This window comes from Wolffia australiana, chromosome 5, assembly GCF_029677425.1.
Source record: "Wolffia australiana isolate 7733 chromosome 5, ASM2967742v1".
NCBI lineage: Eukaryota > Viridiplantae > Streptophyta > Magnoliopsida > Alismatales > Araceae > Wolffia > Wolffia australiana.
Window position 1 is genome coordinate 2299441 of NC_135839.1, and position 20486 is coordinate 2319926.

Consider the following 20486-nt stretch of genomic DNA (forward strand, 5'->3'; position numbering starts at 1 on the left):
CTTGTCTCGCTCTAGGATCAAAGAAATCACAGATGCGATCCGTGCAAAGGTACTTCATTTCAATGGTTTTAATGATGTCGTTCGATTCGCAAATGTCTTCCGATGCGTATCATTCTGATGTGTTTATCCAGATCTAGGCCTCTGGAACCCAACACCTTTGTGTCATCTGTTGATGATTATATGTTGACTTAAAAAGTTCAATAATTTGTTGATGATTTAATGCTTTGCACTAAGCTGATGGAAGAGAGTACATAGAAAATAAGTATGGACCACTCTACATTGCACATATTGCCAGGATTCACATAAAGAATGTTACGATCTGAAAATGTGAGGAAGCCATTATGACCAGGTCTCAATGGAGGTAATAAAATCCATTAACTCTTTTTAATTAATCTTATCAATATTTTAAATCAAATTTATACCGAACATCTTAACTTAGTTCCAATTACGAGTTTAATTTAGACTTATAATGGAGAAAAATTACTATTTATTATTGTGTGCTTAATTTTTGTATAAAATAAATTATTTCCTGACCCAATCATCGTTGGAACGCTTGTGCTAATAAACTCCTTGAATTCTTCATACTTAATATTCTCGTTATTTTGAGTCAAATGTTTTTCGAAAGAATAATTGTCTCAATCAACTCAAACCAAACTTGATTACAGAATAGGATATCAAACAAAGATGGATATGAAAATTAAAAACATAGATTGAACCAAAAACATCACCTTTTCACAATTAAAATCCCTAATTTCTTAGTTTCTTATATGATTCTTTTTTAGCAGTTCAAATTCCCAGCCTTGAGAAGGATCCAAATGATCTTTAGAGAGTAGTAAATCCTCCTCTTTACATAAAATGATCACAAAAATCCCAATTCCTCTCCATCCAGTTAGAATAAACATAGAACATATTTGTATTCTTGAGGAAATTTTCATAAATGTTTATAGGAAATTTCTCTGTAAAATTTGATTAATGTCCCAAAAACATAGAATATATCCGCCCAGTTAGAATAAAATGTAGAACATATGTGTGATAATTGATTAATCTAACAATCCAATAACCTTCATTAGCCAACCTTATTAATTAACTATATTATATATAGTTATATATATTAATTCATTAGTGATGGATTTAACCTAATCAATAGATTGAGTTTCTGGCCCTTGAGATGTTAAGCCATACCTCGTGCATTAGAAGATAGAAATGATTATGTCAACGCTCTCATGAACCTTTTACAAGCATGAGTTAGAGTGTATGTAGAATCATTTAGTTGTGTGAGACTATGAAATGAATAATGGTATGGCTAACTGCCAAATTGACCATTCTAGCTATTATTGGTGCATTAGGAAATCATCAGAAAACTATCTTCATATATTCCAATACCTTGGAAAAAACACTTCCTCAATTTTTCTTCCTTGATATGGTTCATCTTATAATGAATGTGGGCGATCAGATATTGACCATATAATCACCTTCACCATCTTGGAGTGTCCGCTGCACTAGGATGGTTATAAACTTAAATTTAAAGATTTGTTGCTCATTATGAAAACACTATCTGTCCATCCACAAGTTATCATTGATATCTCAAGTCTAAGAACCACTCACACAACCATGAAATAAATAAACCTGATTAACTTTGGTTAAGTGCCATTCAGGGATTATATCCATGAATATTAAAAGAAATTTGGATGTATGATTGGCTTTTAGGCCACATATACTTCAAAAAATATATATTTATAATCAGTATTGTGGACACCTCAACCCAACACATTTTGTTGCTTTTAGTTTGGCTTTATGATATTTTTTCTAAATCTACTTGATTATTGTTAATCTATTATCAATAAAATCCTTGACACTCTTCTGGTCCCAAAATAGAAAATTTTGCACGAAAAAATATAATATTTAGTTGATACATCCCTTTCCATAACCCTAACATTGCATGAGCTCAAAATGAAGATTTCTATAAGTGTTGTATTCTAAGCACCGCAATGCCAAAAATAACTTTGAGATTCCATAGTCTGATCCCCTTATTGCTCATGCTGTTGCTAAGACTTAATCATGAAACCCTCATCAAGACTTCAAAGTCCAAGACGCGAATGAATCTATTTTTTTGGTTCATTGGTTAATACAATTCTCTGTTTATATAATACTAGAGTAAAGCGATATTTGCATTTGTTTTCTGATATTGGACATCAAAACCTCAAAACAACATGATTAAAAAATGCTCCCATATAATGGACACAATACAATATGATATCACACAATATATTATGTGATATTGTTTCATTTCTATCCAATATAGTTATCTGATTAAAGATATCATATACCAATAATAGAATGGTCAATGTTGTATGTTTTTTTTTAGAAAACCCCAATCATAGTCACTATCTGATACCATTTCTCTTATCTCTGTCAAAATGATGGCACCCTAAATGAAACATGAATGTGAAATTGGCTTGCATCTATTTTTCATTGAGAAAAAAAAAATTATTAGAGAATGCGCATGTAGCATGTATGTGATGCCCAAAGCATGGCAAGCTAATGGATTTGTTAGTGGATCTGCTATGCAGTCAGTTGATAAAATTATTTCCATTATGATACCTCTTTAGCAATGATCACTTGAATGCCATCATGGATTTTTTCTTCTTAGATCATGTTATTCAAAATTCAAGAAGTGGATGATATGTACAATACTGATGATGAGAGGAAAAAATATCAAAACTAATAAAGGATTCTGAACTAATATTTTAGGTATTTTTTTGGTGATAAAAAACAAAGAAAGCAATTTTCTTGATTAGAATATTTAAACAAGGGCTCTTAAATTATGCTCAAGGTTGGATTTGCGCATCTGAGAAGTAAGAACCATATAAATCAAGAAGAAAATTCATTAGAACGGAATTTTAAACACAAATAATGATATTTGGATTCCTTCTCTTTGACTGGCAAGCTAAGTTTAAGGTGAGCCTCAATGATGGAAATATATGTCATCCGCAAGTCAATCACACATTCCATATTTCGGTCCATGTTCATTAATAGAATGTATTCATTATAGTTCATTCGTGATGCTTAAAATGAAGTCCATGAATATATGATTGGACTTAGTGAATTATGATGAGATCGTAGTACAGAGATCACTTTTCTTTAAGCATGTATTCAAAATATTCCTATTTGAAGGCTACTCAAGAAGTAAATCAAAGCTTTCGAGAACAATATTGTGTAAACTTACTCCTATGATGAGTATGGTTGTTCCCATAAGATGGAAATATGTGGCTGACAAGTCAATCACACATTTCTTATCTCGTTCCATGTTCATTAATAGACCATATTCATTATAATGCATGTGTGATGCTTATAAGGAAGTTTATGAATACATGATCAAACTTGGGTGCTCTTTAGTGGAGAGAGTTCACTGAATTGATCCGTACGAATCCCTAATGGTATTATACCAAACTGTCAACCAGGTTGATTCACGTCATGGTTGTGTAAGTGGTCCTTAGACCTGAAACACCAAAGACGTCTTATGGACGGGCAATTGTACTTTGACTATGACCTACAGGTCCCTAATCATGGGATTGTAAATAGTCTTAGTTCAGGTGCATCAAGAAGTTCACTAAGATGATACAGTGGTCAAGATGGGATCGTCCACCCTTGGTATAAGAGTGATAGCTCAAGGATGAGGATGCAAGGAAGTCCTTAGCCAAGAAAGAGAAATATCGTAAAAGAGTTCTCCGATGATTTCGGAACGTATCAGTCTAATTAGGATGACCGATTAGAGTTTGACACGACCATACCCGAAGTCATCTTAGGAGCATCAAGTGGATGAGGGAATAAATGTACACTGCAGCTAATCAAAAACAAGTTCCATGAGTGAGACGATACACACTCCTTTGTATCTTCTAGAACACGAGGTATAGCTTAGCAAACACGGGTTGGAGACTCAACCTATCGATTGGGTTAAAATCAGTTTGACATTAATTAATCAATATGATGATGTACATAATTAATTTGGAAGGCCAATAAAGGCTATTGGGCCATTGGAGTCATTAACTAGACTGATACATGGGGCTAGAGGGTCACACTAAAATGGTTTTTGGATGTAAGTGGATAAACATAAGTTTTGGGGGGGTGTATGAAAAATATCCCCTTAATATAAATAGAAGGCTCTGAATGAAATTGACCCAAGCTAGAATTGTTCAAGGGCCTTCCCCTTCTTCTCACTTCTTCCACACCTCCTCTCTACTCCCGATGTGATCGGGACGACGTAATGATGATGACGGAGGGTGAATAGATGATGGGGGACCATCCTGCTTTGAAAACTCCCCAGAATCACTTCATCAAGCCATACTCATGGGTGAGACACACCCTTTGGAGTACCTAGCCTCATCAACGACCACAAAGGTTTGAAATTATCTTTCCTTATGTTTTCTTTGTTTAGTAGGCCTTTGATGTCGGCCACGTATGTGTGTGTTTTCTGTTTGTTCGCACATGTTTGGACCGATATATGGACCTACACATTTGCGCGTGTGTGAGCCCATGTCTGGGCGTCTTAGTGGTTTTCTCTCCTATAAGGGGGCCCCAATTATTCCTAATTGGGCCTTCTCCCCTTTATTTTTAAGGGGGAGGCCCATATTTGCACCTATAAAATGTGGGGCCTGCCCATACGATGGGAGAAGAGAAGAAAAGATTGAAAAATGTGAACTTTTTAGCGATTGTTTCCTGTATTTTTAGTGTTTTTTTGTTTTCATCATATTGATGAAAATGCCACTCTAAAGTTAGGAGAGAGAAAAAAACCCTAGAGTTCGCAGAAACTGCTACCGTCTTCGCCAGAGCTCCGATCGCCGCTCTTGAGGCTGTCCAGCACCACCAGCGGCCGCCCAAGGCCGCCCAGGTTTGGGCGCGGCTGCCTTAGGGCCACTTGTGGCCGCCCAGGTCCGCCCAGAGCCGCCCGCGGCCGCCTTGGGCTATCCTAGGCCGCTTAGGCCTCCCAGGCCGCCCACGACTGCTGAAGCCGCCGTAGGAGCCCGCGGTCGCGGCAACAACTGCCAGCTGCCATCGCAGCAGCCGCCAGTGGTCGTTGCAGCAGCCGCTAGCGGCCTCCACTATAGTTCCCCGCGACTGCTGGCTATCTACAGCTGCCGTCGGCGTGTCCTGCCAACGCCGCCGCAACCGCGAGTTGTGTGTCACCGCCATCGTGCCCTACATCGCCGCTCCGGCCCCCAGTCGTCTACCATCGTGTCCTGTCACCGTCTTCGTGCCTTTCCATTGCCCCCGCGCCCAGTTGTTGCCACAGCTGTAACTGCACGCAAAGCCGCACTTCGCCACCGTTCTCGTGGTTACACCCATCGCCCCGCCTCGCCGCAACGTCTATCATCGCGCCAATCACCGTCGCGCCCATCGCCATGCCTAGCCGCCTACTTGCGCCGCCGTGCCTACTTGTACCACCGCGCCTACTTGCACCGCCGTATGTACTTGCGCCGCCATGCCTCCTTGCTCCATCACGCCTCCTTGCGTCGTCGCGCCTACTTGCAACGCCGCACCTACTTGCGCCACCACAACTACTTGCGCCGTCGCGCCTACTTGCGACGCCGCCCCTACCTGCGCCGTCATCGTGCCTACGAGTTGCTCGTGTTCCACGGTTGCTGAATTAGACACCTCCCGAGCCTATTGTTTCTAGTACGCTCTTTAATTCCCTCTCGGCGATATATTATTTCTCTCAGTGCCTCCAAACATTTTCTCCACCGTTGGGTTTAGATTAGTGATAGATAGGATTCACGTTCTGAGGATTAGGATTTCATTCAATACGTCCTTGGTTGAGATCGTTGAAGGCGTGCGCAAAAGCGGTAATAGCCGAACGCGTACCGTTGGCTTTCAACCTGACATCCAGATCGTCAGGAGCCTAGTGGCATTCCCAGGTGGCACTTGTCGTAGCCTAATGGTCGTTGGTGTCCGTCGACGCCAGATTTGTACTTCTCAGTGATTTCATCATTGCATCATCATCATTGGCATTACGTCCACATTAGTCGTCTCCACTACATGACATGACTATCATCGCTCTCCCTATGGTGTAACACGAGCCATTTGCCGGCGTGCATCATGTTACATCAATAGAGCTTGCCAGGGTGGATACCTCTAGAAGTTGCACGCTTGAGCATCTTGACTCATCTCGCTTGAGGATCCTAGAAATCATAGATGCAATCCGTGCGCATGTGTTTTATTTCATATTTTTATTGATGCGCTTATGATTTTTTAATGAGTCTTCTGCTGCATGGAATCCTCATCTTTATCTAAATCAAGGCCTCTAGAACCCAATATCATAGCCACGAGTGTGGAGACATTAAGGATAGATCGTGGGTGCTATTTAGTGAAAAGAGGTAACTGAATTGATCCCTCCTTAATTTGGTCCTCGTGTCTAACTATCAATCCTTGAACCAAATCTAAATTTGAAATAGCACCAATGCCATCATATATATTTTCCACATTATCACAAGTTCAAGTTAATAAAAGGTATTACTTGAGATATGTATTTCAATATCATGTGATCCATCGTATTTCTTAAAGATAGAATCAAGGATTGTTATGGGACACGAGGACTATTTGATTACAAACCAAAGCATAAGAAAGTTGATAAGTCTGAATGGATAAATGGAAAAACCGATTAAAGAGTCACTATTAATACAATTTATGCCGAACTCAATGATCTCAATTAGTACAAAAAAATGGAGAAATAGAATCAATCAATATTTTATTGTTAAAAAAGACTCCATAATATTGGATCATGTTAAAAAATCCATTTAGTTCATTACTTGAAACAAATTTATTACAGAATAGACTCTTGGAAATATGACCTTATATATAGCACATGAAAATATATGAATTATGAGGATGGAGGGGATACATATCTTTATGTATCACCATTACGAGCAAACAAAGACTAAAAATTTCCATATCTATACTACTATAATAGGAATGGGTGTACTCTTTTGACCTTTGATTGGTTGGCAAAAGAGTAAGAGGGAAGAGAGAGAATGAGAGAGAAGAGAGAGAGTGAAGCCTTTGTTTGGGAGAGAGAAGCCTTTGTTAGAACTGCAAGGAGCGCTGGTCGAGGAGAAACCCTTGCGCACAAGGCCCGTTGACAGAGAGCTCGAAAGCCATTGCCGATGGAGGGAGTGATGGAAATATATGTGGCCAGCAAGCCAATCACACATTCCGCATCTCGTTCCATATTCATTATAGTGCACGTGTGATGCGTATAATGAAGTCCATGAATACATGATCGGACTTAGTGAATTATGATGAGATCGTAATACGGAGATCACTATTCTTTAAGCATGTGTTCTAAATATTCCTATTCAAAGGATACACGAGAAGGGCATCGAAGTATCTGGATAGAATAGCACTATCTAGCCTCACTCATATGATGATATGGCCGGTCCCGTAGCCATTAGTGTGGCGACACTAAGGATAGATAGTGGGTGCTCTTTAGTGGAAAGATTTCACTGAATTGATCCGTACAAATCCCGGAATGGTATTATACCGAACTGTCAATCAGGTTGATTCACGTCACGGTTGTGTAAGTGGTCCTTAGACCTAAGACACCAAAAACGTCTTGTGGACGGACGGTTGTACTTTGGCTATGGCCAACGAGTTTCTAATCATGGGATTCTAAACGGTCTTAGTTCGGGTGCATCAAGAAGTACACGAAGGCGATTGAGTGGTCAAGATGGGATCGTCCACCCTCGGTATAAGAGGTGACAGCTCAAGGAAGACAACGCAACAAAGTCCTTGGCCAAGGCAGTGAAGTATCGGAGAAGAGTTCTCTGATGATTTCCGAATGCATCAGTACTAACTCGGATGATCAATTAGGGTTTGACAGTTGACCATACCCTAAGTCGTCCAAGGAGCATCAAGAGGATGAGGGATTATACATACACAGTAACTGATGACGAACAGGTTCCATGAGTGAGTCGATACATACTCCTTTGTATCTTCTAGGACACGAGGTGTAGCTTGGCACCCCACGTGTCGGAGTCTCGACCTATCGATTGGGTTAAATCGATCTGACATTAATTAATCTATATGATGATATAGTTAATTAATTTGGAAGGCCAATAAAGGTTATTGGGCCGCTGGAGTCATTAACTAGACTGATACATGGGCCTAGAGCGTCACACACAAATGGTCTTTTGGACGTTGGAAGATATACTTAAGTTTTGGGGGTTTTTATAAAAAATACCCACTTAGTATAAATAGGGGAAGGCCCTGAACGAAATTCACCCAGGACAGAACTGTTCGGGTGCCTTTCCCTTTCTTCTCCGCTCTCCCCACACCCCCTCTCCATCCCTGATGTGATTGGGACAATGTAACGACGTCGCCGGAGAAAGAAGGGGGCTTGTCAACGAGAAGGAGAAGATCCGACGTGCCGAGGACCGCGTGGATACATCTAGAGGCTGCACACTTGAGCAGCTCGACTCGTCTCGCTCTGGGATCAAAAAAATCATGAATGTGATTCGTGCAAAGGTACTTCGTTTAATGGTTTTTGTTGATGCCGTTCAATTCGCAAAAGTCTTCCGCTGTGCATTGTTATGTTATGTTCATCCATATCTAGGCTTCTAGAACCCAACAAGGAGAAGATGAGAGATGAGTCGAGGGGCGAGCGCTGGGGCCGGCGGGGCCAATGCGGGGAAGAAGAATGGCTCCACGACCTTAACCATCGACTGTGTGAAGCCAGTGGAAGACAAGATCATTGACATCGCCTCTCTCAAGAAGTTCCTCCAGGAGAGCATCAAGGTTGTTGGGGGGAAGCCGGGCGCTCTCGGAGAATCTGTCACTCTTTCTCACGACAAGACCAACATTACCATCACTTTCGATGGTCACTTCTCCAAGAGGTAGATTTTTGGGTTTTTAATCTGTTTTCTAAGTTTTTCGCATGATGGGTGTGAATTTTTTTGGGGGAAATTTATGGGTCTTGGTTTGATTTTCAATCCGGAGAAGTTTACTGCCGCAATAGTTCTTTTGATACCTTTTTTTGTGGATAAATATCCAACCCCTAATTGTAGTAATGAAGTATTTTTTGCCAATTTAATCCAATGTCTAACTTTTTCAGTTGATTGTAGTAAGATTTTGGGAATTTCTGGTGAGAGGAGAAATCTGGGTTGTGGTTTGACTTTCAGTACAGAGAAGTTTCATGTGGAATTCATTCCATGGAGGTTCTTGTTGATCATCACAATTTCTTGATGTCGGTTTATTTCTGCCCTTTTTCTCGATGCAGATCGCGTCATTAATTTGCTAGTTTGTGACGACAAATTGTCATTAATTTGCTATTTCTTCAGATTATTCTGTTGAGTTGATAATTTTTTGGGGGAAATTATGGGTCTTGGTTTGATTTTCAATCCAGAGAAGTTTACTGTCGCATTCGTTCTTTTGATACCTTTTTTGTGGAAAAAAATCCAACCGATAATTGTAATAAGTTTTTCGCTTGATTGGTAGTAAGATTTTGGGAATTTCTTGGCCCTGCGTTCTTCCTAACCCAGTTGAGCCACGTCGAGTCTCCGGCAATGGTGATACATTTTATGGCATGTTCCCATGTAAGTTGGTTTATTTCTGCCCTTTTTCTCGATGCGGATGCGTCATTAATTTGCTATTTTGTGGCGACAAATTTTCATTAATTTTCTATTTCTGCAGATTATTCTGTTGAGTTGTTTAGCTTTCTTTTGGAGGGAGAAATCTGGGTTGTGGTTTCATTTTCAATATGGAGAAGTTTCATGCAGAATTTGTTCCATGAAGGTTCCTCTTGTTCATCGAAATCGTTCTTTCGATACTTTTTTTTTCTGGATAAATATCCAACCCCTAAATGAAGTATCTTTTGGCGATTTTAATCCACTTTCTAAGTTTTTTGTTTCACTGGTATAAAGACTTCCCAAGGAGCGCCTAGAGTCAATAGCCTCGAAGGAGATGTTGTCCAAGCCGCCTGTATGGGCACTCACCGTTTCCCACTTCTGCCACAGCTGGGGAACCTTCATCCTTCTCACATGAATTCAGACATACCACCATCGGGTCAGCAACTGTATACAATTGATAATGTCATCAGAGAAGCTAAATAAGATTAATTTTTTTCGTTCCCCAGAAATTTGTGGTTTTTCCAATTTCTGGACTTTTCCAGAAATTGGGTTTTTTCAGCAATGGGTTTTTCCAATTTCTTGAAATGGAAGGTCACAGGTTTCAAAGTTCATCCTCATAGAGTCGGGTCTCTTCTGCGTTCTTCCCTGGCTTACGATGGCTCTTTCAGAAAATTTTGGTGGATGGGTGGCGGACTCTCCCATGAGCCGAGGATTATCTCTTACGACCATGCAAGGTATCGTTTATCTTGAAGTGGCTTGATCCACATCCGTCAGATACCCGTCATTTATCAATCAACGTTCATGATGAATTATCAAAGCGCATTCCTTTCATGTCGTCGGATTGAATTCTAGGTCAAGGTATGACACTCCACTGTGCCCTCGCTCTTCCTCCTACACCTCTCTTCCTGTTTGTGGAGGCCGGCCGCTAGATCCTAGCGTGAGCAACCCCTCTGGTGCTCTCAATTCTCCTCGCCTCTCCTACCCGCACGGCATTCACCTTCTAAAAGTTCACAAATTTCTCTTGGGTGATCTCTCGCACGAACGCTAATCAGTGGTAATCGACATGGCCGAGGGGGCGAAGATTGCCATCATACCCGAGTCGGTTATGAAGAAGAGGAAGCACGCCAAGGCATGGGCATCTGTCGACAATAAGATCTCGAGCAGCAGCAGAATAATAATGTGGAAAACCACAAACTTATTTTCAGCAGGGCTCTCCAGTACGCCGAGGAGTACAAATACAAGGTAGTACATTCATAAGATGGCATTGGGTTCATTAGATAGTTTGAGATAACCCATTTCATATTGTTTATCTCCTGATTTCTTTTGGATTTATAGGAAAAGGAACTTATCTAGTCGAAGTGGGAGGCCAGATTGAAAGGTGGATTCTACGTTGGGCCTGAGGCTAAGCTTTTCTTTATCATTCAAATTCGGGTGTGAGCGCAAGTCTTTGACAAGAATTACCAATGCTATTTTATGTCGGAATCTATTATGCTCTTGGCATTGTTTCCGTATTCAATTTATTTGTCTGCTGCACACATAAGTTTCTTTGATGAGTCTGAATTTCATCAGCCTTTTACAAAGGACATATGATTCCAATGGCCTTATTTTTTCTGTCTTTTAATTATTTACTAAGGTCCTGCTTTCTCTCTCTTCTCTCTCTACCCCAATCAAGCATTGCAAGGCAGCCCCACTGGTAATTTCAATACACGAAGAACACAATAAGCAAATAATTAATTAAATCATAATCATATAGAAGTATTAATATCCATTTAATGTTATCACTCTCTAGTGTCCTGGTTGAGCTTTTGGTGTCAAACCATCCAATGATTCATTTGGAACAGTGTATTAAGATACTCTCCTCAAGAGATACCCACAATATTTTCTTAATATCTTCCCACAAATGGTTACTGTATCAATCACCCTCATTGGATGACCAAGAGAAACTAGAGCTATTGTATACAAATATTCTCATATCCTTCTCAAATATTCTAAGATTTTAGGCCTTGATTGGCATGATCCAGGCTAAAATGTGCAGTTGAACACCAAATCAAAGAAAAATATGACAACGAAAAGCATAGAAAAGTTGAAACATCACCTTTGCACGATTGTGTTCAAGTGAGCATGTTTAAGCCGTTCAGACGTCTTATCTCTAGATGTACCCATGAATCTACATAAAAATGGATCATCTGTTATTTTTATGAACATGCATGCCTCATATCCGGTATTATCTAAATCTGGTCTCCACTCAACGTAGCACTCCAGGCAAAGGAAGGAAAGAAATATGGGAGCACTCAAATTAAATATCATGGGTATGAAATTATGGCGGCCCCCTCTATTAGTAGTATATGAGGAAATGTTTCTAAAAGTCTGTGGGAAATCTTCCAAAAGTGCCCATCTATGGGAGACTTCAACAAAAGTCTTCAAGTTTAAAGTATATCCACCAACGTCGAAAAATAGTGTTTGACCCTCTATACCAAGGTATTACTTAGCTTAAAACTTCAATGGCCCATTAACATTTATGGGGCTAATATTATTAATTATATCACATATATATTAATAAATCAAGGGTGCTGATGAAACAAAAATTAGGGTTAGACATGTTATATTTGACAAAATTTATGATTTTCCCCACGATAATACGAAGAGTAAGGGTCGAATCTAGAGACAATAAGCATTGAATAAGTGGATTTTAGCAATAATTTATACTTTAACCTAAATTCATAAAAGCAAACTATTGATATTAAAATCTAAATAATTCTATGATGATTATAAGATAATTTTCCTAGCTAAACTAATGTGTTCAAATTAAATTGAATAATGTTGAGAATTTGAATATAAGTTATAATAAAAATTAAAATTAGGTCTAATTTAAGTACCTAAGCTGGCACCTTGGGAGTGCCAGATGATAGTTGACAGCAATGGATGCAAATGGAGTGGAATGAATGGAAGAGATACCACGCTGGTTGTGATAGAGATGATGGCAGATACATGCTGACAAACAGCATAATGGGGCCAAGGGATGATGATTTCATTGTCAGCAAAGTGAAGAAGATGGAGGCAGATACACACTGACAAGCAATAGAATTGGAGGTTGTGTGTGTGATAGTGGAAACCTTCGCTATTAGCAATGATGACCATAGAAAAGGAAGAAGACATGAGTTAGAAAAAGACAAAGATCACACTAACATTGTCGCCACGTGGCCGATGGGGCAAGTGGTTCTTCTTATTTTCATGTCTTGATCTCAACAACTTTCCTTCAAGCATTCACTCTTAGAGTACAAAAACGGACCCAAACAGGATTTTGAACGAGCAAATCAATTCACAATCATTATTCTGGAAAAAATTCAAGGGTGCCTTTTTTAAAAGGATGAGTGGTCCTATTTATAGATCCAATATGGTGGATGGATAGAACGACCCTCAAAATTTCAGAACGAACCTCCTTCTGGATTGTTGGATATCATTATTTCATTTTGAACAATCTGAGCCATCCAATTTTATTCCTCCTCCAACTTTCTCTCTCCTTTGATTTGTGTGGTTGATTGTAAGTGTGGCATGTAATTCTAGGAGTTGAAAATTTCAAAAAATTCATTAATGATATTTCAATAAATTTAAAAATTATATTTTCTAATTTGTAAAACTATGTTCTTTATGAATTTAATGTCATACAATTCCATTAAAAAATCCAAAAAAATCAGAGTATGATTAAAAAAATATAATAAACCATTAGAAAATTCTAAATAAATCAAAATTATATTTAGGACGTAAAAAATATTTAATATATGAAAAATATGTTTAAAATACCATAAATATAGAAAAAAATGAAATTTCATTCTAAAAATGTAATAAATCACTTTAACCGTTGATTCCATGGATTTATGATAATTTGAATCAGATTAAATTCATAAAGTGCATTAAATTACTATGAAAGTTAGCATGTTATTCGTGATAGTCAGGTGCCGAGATACCCCTCATTATCGTGCGTGTATAATCCTTTATCCATGAGAGACTCTCATTAAACCCTTTGTAGACTTGTTGTTGCATTGAACTAGGATGATTTAGAATTACTATATTAGAGGCTCGTAGGCCATGGTCAAAACACAATCCTTTATCCACAAGGCATCTTTGGTGTTTAGTGAAACAGAAATCAAGGCTTTTGGTTTATAAAACAATATAAAATGTATATTTCGAGCATAGAGCAAGTATGGAATTAGTGAATTAACTTTAATTTGTATGTTTTAATTTTCCATATTTATTTTAGGAATTAAATATAATATAATTAAGTAAAAATAGTGAACAGTAATTAAAAATAATTCTAAGAAGGTCATAAAATCTTAAACCTATTTAATCTAATTTATTCAAATCTTATTGAATATATTTCAGCATTTTATAAAAAAAATTATAATGGGAAATACTAATTCATTATGAGTAAAATACATTTCCCAGTGATTTGTGGGCATTGGGTGACAATTGATAACGGTGGTCTGAGTGGACGAAAAAAATACCAATGCATTTAATTGTGATGGAGATGGTGGCACATGCATGCCAGATAGAGGCATACATAGTCGAGGAAAGTGGTGTGGGTTTATTGTTTCTGGTGATGAGTGGTCGAGTTTGGTGCGCATATCGATGATGGTAGCCGGGGAAAAAGTATGAAGATGTGAGTCAAGAAAGATGAAGATCATGCTAACCTCTTTGTCCGGTGCATATCGGGGCTGAGTGCTGATATCCCTTCACAATTTTTATCTGAATATCACTCTCTTAATCATTCATTCTTGGAATGATAGAATGGAGCCGAATGGGTTTTTGAATGAGAAAATCACTCCGTAAATTGTAATTAAGAACAAAATCATAGGGTACCTTTTACACAGGCAAGGGGGTTTATTTATAGATCAGATGTGGATGGATTGGGGAAGTATAGTGGAACCACCCTAAAAAAATTCAGCCTCCAACTCCTGGTGGATCATTAGCTATCATTAGTTTATTTTGGAGCAATTTGAGTCATCCAATTTTTTCTCTCATTTTATTTGATTAGAGGATTGTCAATGTGGTAATAAATTTTAGAGAGATGTGGAAAATTTAATGCTCATTCAAATATTTAAATAAACTCAAAATTATATTTTTTATACAATTGTTATGTTTATGAATTTAACGTCAAAATTTATATTTTGAGACTTACAAAATATTTTATTTATGAAATTAATGTCATGAAATTAATTAAAAATCTATAAAATTCAGAAACTTGTTATAAAATGTAATATTTCAATTTAAGCTTTAATAAGACACATTTATAATCATTTTAATGAGAATAAGCTCATAAATTATATTGAATTACTAGTAAAAATAGTATGTTATGTGTGCTTATCTGTGTCTCAGGTCCTGGGACCATTTAAGCAAACATGACATGTATCAACCTGATTGATGATAGGTGTAGTGCATTTAGGGATTAATACATACAAATTCAGTCGAAACTTTCACCAAAGAGCAAACATAATATATCATTTATGTCTCCACACTAATGCCTAGAGGATTGGCTATACACATCGTATGAGTAAGACTAGACAATTATTCTATACATAAATTTTGTTGTCCTTCTCAAGCCTCCTTTGAATGGGAATATTTAGAACACATGTTTAAAGACTAGTGGTCGCCATGTTATGACTTTATCACGATTTAGTTAGACATTGCATGTTTTGATGGACTTCAATTATAAGCATCACACGTGGATTGTACTGCATTATGAATATTAAATGAGACATGGAATGTGAAAGTTGGCTTCAAGGCCACATATTTTTTCAGTCAAAAATAATATTTAGGATTTATAAATATAAGTACCAAAATGTACCATGATCTCAACATAATTAAATCCGCATTGCACATATATACGGATTTGATTATAAAAATCATGTGCGCATAATAATGAATAAGATTTCTAATAATGAATTCAAATGAGACATGATTGTTTGATTGGCTTGCATGCCGTATGACTCCATTAACAAACATCTGATTCGAGTACAATGAGTTATGGGTTCAGGTATAATTCTGTATTGCCTTAATTTAGGTAGATGTAATATGATAGCTAAATTATAAACCAGTTTGGATACCAAATAAGGGTATAAATGATTCATAAAATATGCATTATCCACTACCTGGGCATAAGAAATTATCAAGTTCACAAAAATAACATTTTTAAATAAAATCTGGCCTCAAATTGTGCATCTTTGACTCCCTTCTCGTAATTCATCAATACTGTATTATCAACTAATTAGGTATAAAATTTTCAAGTGCACATAAATTTTTAAAAAATTTGAAAGAAACTCTAGCCTTAAATTATCTTCAGCTCCCTTCTCATAATCCATCAAGAGTCATTAATGTTTGAATTATTTTACATTCTCTTATTCCATTAAGATGTTAGGGGAATGCATATTCCTGAATGTGTACCTCAAAATATGATCCCGTGCACATTTACTTCATTTCATTTTCAAATTCATTTTAGTTTTCAAAAATACTATTCTAAAAAATTAAAAGAAATGATATATATATATTTTTTATACTCAACCTCTTTTATCTGAATCACTACAGGAAAAACTAACTCTATGTTTTATCATTATAAATACAAGTGAAATTCCATAAATGCTTTCCAAAATGTTCCAACTCAGCTATGTTTGATTTCCACATCACCCAAAAATAATCTCACTTATATTTTTCTTCCCATCCTGGATGCCATCTTCTCGTTTCAATGGCGTTCTTAAACTATTTTTATGTAAATTATGAAATAAATATTAATATATTATGATTGTTTATCAATATCAGTGTTATCCAAATTAAATCTCACTGTCCATCTTTATCTTAATCTGGATAACCTTAATCACTTTATAATTCAAATAGTTTCAAATTGGATCCCAATATATATTTTTAGTTTTCCAATGACTCAGGAATAAACAGATTAAATGCGCTATGATTTTCTGATATTCAATAGATAAACCAACTGCATATGATTTTTTCTCAGCACTGTGCCAAAAAGTTTGATTATGGGTCTTCCATATTTGTAATATTTTAAGCAACAAGTCTTTCCTCCTCTCTACGGCCATAAGTATCTTTTACAAAACTGACAATTTTTAATAAGTCATGCAATAGTGGAAACGAGACAAATATGATAAAAATAGTGACTTCACCCATAAAAACAGTGATGCAATTCTCTAAATTTGGACCATTCCATATATAAGACTATTGACTATCCATTCTCACTTTTGAAGTGAATTTAAAACTGTCTAAGGTCACAAACAGACTGATACAGGAGTTTTTAAGTTTCATATGTTAACAACGTCAGCTCAAGTTTCCCATATTTGGAGTCAGAAGTTCTATTACGTTCATAACCATGAAGAAACTAATTAACCCAATCCATTTTGCCTTAAAATGACTTCCTTCTTCGCTATACCCTGCCTCAGTATACTATGGACATATTATCATACTTTAATATATGTGCTCCAAGGTCAGATTGTGCTGACCAGGGTTTTAGATCAATGTACTAGGTTGACTCTCCAAGTTTTGGAAGATCTTAGTGAGCACTAAATTCATGTCATTTCATGCGTATAAATTATTTACTGATTTATTTAATCTTTCCCATTTTCATGCTCCATTTTTCCCATTATTTCATTCTTTTATCCATGTAGAGCTAGCTCTGAGATGAATACCTAGAAGTTCTGTCTTAGCAACAAAAGAATAGTATGCAGAAATTAGAGAAAGTATATTAGAAACAAAGAAAAAGGATGACAGCTTCTCAGAAATTTCCTTATTCTTCTTCTTCTTCTTCTTCTTCTTCTTCTTCTTCTTTCTCAACAAGTTTACTTCTTTCTCAACAAGTTTCCATCATAATCACATGAACCTTTCTTCTGCAAGGTTTTTATATTTTTTTATCAGTTTGCATCACGCTGATAAGATTTTTACATGCCCTTTCGTGCAATAAAATATAATTATGATAGCAACCAATCTCAGATGAAACGCCCACAAAAATTTATATTGATTAATATGACTGTGACTCGCTTTAAATGTTATCAAAGAACAGTCTTCTCAAACATGACACGCGCTTGCTTTCCAAACTCCTTTTGCTCACTTATTTATAATATTTAATATTATGAACGAGGATAAGACTGGATACGTGACTGAAGATCTCCATCTATATCTCTCTCTCTACATGTCTATCTATCTCTCTATCTCCATCCATCTCTTTAAATCTATCTTTCTACTCTAGCTCTCTCTCTCTCTCTCCTCCCGCCGGCTTTTTATTTCTATTTAATATCATTCGATCCATCTTGCTAGCATCTATTTATCATCTCTATCAACTATCCATATCTTCATCTATCGTGTATCTGTTCATCCATATGTTGATTGGTTAACTTCTCACCAACTATGTTATTATTTTTTCCTTTATCTACCAATGTAACATCTCTCTCTCTCTCTCTCTCTCTCTCTCTCTCTCTCTCTCTCTCTATTTTTATATGTATGTATTTATTATCTGTCCAGCCATCTCTCTATCTACAAATCGATACATCCATCCATCTCTCTTTGTATGTGCTCCTCTCTCCACTCCAGATGTTTGCCTATACCTCTCTCTTCCCTCCAGCCCTTTGATTCCATTTATATCATTCCAGTTTATATATCTCTCTATGATGTAATCTAGATGCCCACCAATTTAATATTTCCGCTATCTATCGATCTCCATTTATCTACCTTTCTACTCTCTCTCTCTCTTTCTCTCTCTCTCTCTCTCTCTCTCTCTCTCTCTCTCTCTCTCTTCCTCTTCCCGCCAGCTCTTTATTTCTATATGTATGTATTTATTTCTAGATGCTCATTTCTTTATAATAATTAATTATGAACGAGGATAAGACTGGATAGGTGATTGAAGATTTCCATCTATATCGTTCTCTCTACATGTCTATCTATCTCTCTATCTCCATCTATCTACCTTTCTACTCTAGCTCTCTCTCTCTCTCTCCCCTCCCGCCAGCTCTTTATTTCTATTTAACACCATTCTATCCATCTTGCTATCATCTATTTATCATCTATCAGCTATCCATATCTTTATCTATCATGTATCCGTTCATCCATATGTTGATTAGTTAACTTTTTACCAACTATGTTATTACTTTTATGTGTATCTACCGATGTAACATCTGTCTCTATATATGTATTAGTTTATCTGTCCATCTATCTCTCTATCTACAAGTCGATATATCCATCCATCTCTCTTTGTATCTGCTCCTCTCTTAACTCTACATCTTTGCCTATACCTCTCTCTTCCCTCCAGCCCTTTAATTCCATTTATCTCCATCCATTTTATATATATATCTCTATGATGCAATCTAGATACCCATCAATTTAATATTTCTCCTATCTATCGATGAATCTCCCATCGTCATAATTTCTCACCAACTCTGTTATTATGCATTTCTGTATCTACCCATGTAGCACCTCTCTCTCTAACCTTCCAGCTCTTCTATATATATCTCTATACATCCATCTTTCTATCAACTGTCAATTCATCCATCTACTTCCCAATTTGACATTCAGATGGCAATGAATCGATCATTCTCTCTACTTATCTTTCTATCAATATTGAATTTTTAATCCTTTCTCCATCATGCATCCTTATCAATCAATATATTTATATTCATTAATCTACGTAAAGATATATTAATATCAGACATATGTGCACGCACCTGTTATTCTTTAATCCTCTCTTTCTCTATCTATTTAAATCCACATATGGATTTCTCTGCTTACATCTAAGTATTTTTCTTTTTATTTAAATATCCTTCTATGTATCCATCCGTCTATTTATAGTTTTGAATATATCTAGCCATCCATCTATTAATAAATGTTTCTGTCTCTATATACGGTTTTAAGTAAATATACTGCGTTGGAAAAAGGATTAACAAATTTGTTCTGTGACAGTGAACGGCATTAGTCTTCTCTTATCAAATACCCAGTTTTCTTTTTATTTAACTATTCATTGACCTGCGCATCTATCCGCCCATGTCTATGCATGTATAATTATATCTATGTATCCGTCTATTCATACATATATTTTTATCTATATATCTATCTATCAATATATTTGACATAAATTTCTATCCATCTATATAAATCTATTTATCTATCTATCGTTCTATTTAAATATACATTTGCCATGCATTTATCTCTCCATGTATCTATATTATGCATAGATATATCTAAGTATCTATCTATCTATCTATTTCTCTATCTATCTATCTATCTCTCTATATATCCATCCATACATCTATCTGTCTACCTATCCATCTATCTACCTATCCATCTCTCTGAACATCTATGTAGCTATCTATCTCTCTCTCTATCTATCCATCCATCTATCTATCCATCAATCCATCCATCTATATCTCTCTCTCTATCTGTCTGAAAATCTATGTAGCTATCTATCTATATATCTATCTCTCTCTGTAAATCTACGCAGCTATCTCTCTCTCTCTCTGTCCATAAATCTATGTATCTGTCTATCTATCTATCTTTCTCTCTCTCTCTGTAAATCTACATAGCTATCTATCTATCTCTCTATCTGTCTGTAAATCTATGTAGCTATCTATCTTCTGTAAATCTATGTAGCTATCTATCTCTCTCTATCTTTTGTAAACCCATGCAGCTATCTCTCTCTCTCTCTATCTCTCTGTAAATCTATGTAGCTATTTATATATCTATATATCTCTCTGTAAATCTATCTAGCTCTCTCTATCTCTCTATAAATCTATGCAGCTATCTATCAATCTCTCTATCTATCTGTAAATCTATGTAGCTATCTTTCTATAGAGTTATGTAGCTATCTATCAATCTCTCTAT